This window comes from Piliocolobus tephrosceles, chromosome 1 (genome assembly GCF_002776525.5).
Source record: "Piliocolobus tephrosceles isolate RC106 chromosome 1, ASM277652v3, whole genome shotgun sequence".
Taxonomy (NCBI): domain Eukaryota; kingdom Metazoa; phylum Chordata; class Mammalia; order Primates; family Cercopithecidae; genus Piliocolobus; species Piliocolobus tephrosceles.
This window is the reverse complement of record NC_045434.1, coordinates 65,931,551-65,934,473: the sequence shown is the minus strand read 5'-3', so window position 1 is coordinate 65,934,473 and position 2,923 is coordinate 65,931,551. Positions and strand designations below refer to the sequence as shown.

General features: G+C 35.7%; 1 long non-coding RNA gene across 1 annotated transcript in view; it reads left to right on the top strand.

Moving 5' to 3' along the window:
- LOC113225217 overlaps window positions 1-892 on the top strand; it is a 12,529-nt gene extending 11,637 nt beyond the window's left edge. The window contains exon 3 of the long non-coding RNA XR_003309881.1: window positions 516-892. This is a non-coding gene — a long non-coding RNA (uncharacterized LOC113225217). The remainder of the gene's footprint in view (window positions 1-515) is intronic.
- The last annotated feature ends 2,031 nt before the right edge of the window (window positions 893-2,923 follow it).

Below are 2,923 nucleotides of genomic sequence, written 5' to 3'. Positions count from 1 at the left end.
CTTAAATTGTTCTGGAAGCAGAGAGTAAAGCACTGCTTCAGAAAATTCTCATATCTGAGGTGATAAAATTAACTCGGTGTTCAAGACCCATAGAGCTCTCATGCCAGGTGACAGAGCAAAACTCCGTCTCAAAAAACAAAAAAACAAAACAAAACAAAAATCATCTTATATTCTTCTGGACATTCTCCAGAATTTGCTTGTGGAGAGAAGAGGATGCAAATTCTATTTATTTTAGTGTTTCAAAACTTCACTTGTATTGCTAAACTGTTTGAATAGGCAACTGTTGAATCTTTGGCTACCCTTGTATATAGAGTAAAAAGATAATTGCTCTGATCCCAGGGTGAACCATCTGCTAGTACAAATTGCTCTGCTATCTGCTTCACTGAGACACTTGTGTTCATTATATTATGTTGAAATGTTCATGAAACGTGGTTTATACTAAGCTGTGTTCCTGGAAAATTTGATTCTATAAATGGGCAGAACACTCTTAATTGCAAAGACTTTTCTCTCCTTAGATTTCTAAAATGCTTTGCAGATTTGATCTGGGGCCTTGGAGTGCCAGCATCCTGTGATAGTGGCTGATTGTTGATGCCTGGGAGGATAGAGCAGTGATGATCCAAATTTACAAGACTCATAATGATTTTCAAAACCTCCTTTTAAAAAAGATGTTCCTGAGTTCTGGAATCTGAATGAAATATGTCTGGTTATTATATAATTCTAATGATCCTTGTGGATGCTACTATTAGAGTTCAGTTAGTATCTCATCTATCAGTGTAATATTTGTGTTGTAATACTAATCATGGCAAAGTATGATTTGATAAATGCTCATTCTCAAATCTTTTATTTTAGTGTGTTCATGTAAGATTAATGACCATGATGACTTGAGATAGAATTTTTTGATTTGTTGCTTTCTTTGTGTCTTCCAGTATCACACAGATCTGCAAAGATGTCTATGGCACAAGGGGAGAAAATAATAATTTAACTAGAGGATAGGAGTAAGGCCTTCTGTTAACAAGACACTGTTGACATTTCTAGGTAGATTTCAGAATTCTCCAGGCATGCCTGGTAGAAATTTTAGAAATAACAGCCAGGAAAGAAAGGCAGAAAGACTATGTTGGGACATTAGCAATTTCTTCCTGCCACAATAAATCTTTATTCACTGTAAGTAAATCTAATGCTAATTTATTTATCTGTCTATCCTTTGAATTACAATTTAAAATGTCATAATACAAAGATTCAGATAAGATGGCTGATTTGCTCAAATTGAACGTCACATTGATTTTTCACCACCTGAGGCCCATTGACATAGTATGCATATTAGAGAACTTAGAATCACCAAGGTGGGGTTCTCCCACTGTTGTCTTCATGATCCATGATGATTTGTACACAGTAAATATTTCTTTGAGTGCAATGACTTTACAAATGATGCATGCAGATTCTATATACAGGGCTGAGAGTAAATGGACCCAATTTCAAACAAAAGGTTATATATGTGACCAGTGAGAGTTTTCTATCATTCTCTAGTAGCTTAGACTAGGCAGAATACAATTTAGGGCCCTGTGTCATAAGGTGAGTTTTAAAATTCCTCCTTTATTTTCTCACTTGTTTTGGACAGCCAGGACCCAAAACAGAGCTATTTATTTGAAACCTCTCTCCTCTCTCTCTTCTTCATCTTTCACCAATTTGATTCCCTTTTTATTATCATTATTTATGTTTTATATAACTAGAAAAATAATTTGTCATGGATTACATCTTATTTGCAAGAGGCTCTAGTAAGATGGCAACAAGGCATGCAAAATATATCATAATTTAGCAGCTTCTCTTGTAAGTATACTGAACTAATGGTGGAAAAAAATACATAATAAACAACTCCAAGGACAGATTTTGAATGATCCAGTAACTTTGATTTATATTTGGTATTTGATGGAACTGTATTAGCAGTTAAAGTCAATGGCTAAACGATTCCCAGCACAAAATGAGTCAGAAGTACAAAAGAAGCTTTACAATGCACAATAGAGAGCTCTGAGCCTCCCAGCTTTAATTTCCAAATTGCAGTGTAAATTACAGGACTGCTTGTCACTTTTAACTAACAATTCTACCCAATAGGGTCTAGCTAGGTAATTCATCCATTATTCCTTTATGAAACAGTGAACACCAGCTAAATTCCATTGGCTTTTCTAAATAAAATTGCCTTATCTCTCATATCTACTGCATAGGAGGAGTGAATGTACCTCTGACGACAGTCCCACTCAACAAACAACATGGGAAACCTGGAATCCGTTACAAATGCTTTTCATATTTGCTAATAGCATTGTTGAGATCATCTTGAGATGATCTCAACCTTCCCAAATTCTCTTGGTGGAAGGACTTTCACATTCTTGTATTTCCCCTCCTTACCCTATATTCTCTCTCATCCCCAAATAACTATTTTCTCTTCACTTGTTTCCTCTATGGCTTTCCCTATCACAAAGAAGAAATGAATGAAAGCTTTGGAAGTCAAAATCTAGCACTCCAATTACCAACATTAGCAGGAAGAGATGAATGTTCCAAATATCAATAAGAATCTCAAATCTAACCAAGTAAAATATGCAAGTAGGTAGGCAGATGCTAGCTTGTCAGCCACTGATATAGACTGATTTCTACCACTTCATTAATTTGACTTTCTTACTCTGGGCAATTTGATCATACCCATACAGCATATTTCTTAGCAAGAAATAGATATGATTGTTCCAGGACAGGTGGAAAAGCCAATAGATTTGCATAAATGCTTCACAGGGTGTCTGTAGTATAGCAGGGATGTGGGAAGTTTTATTCCAGAGTTTGGAAGTGGACTGCTGAATCCTCTTCCTTTAACCTAATCATACCATTCACATGTGGAGCACAGTCAACCTTTACATGTACCTATTGGTCTTTATTGCTCAAT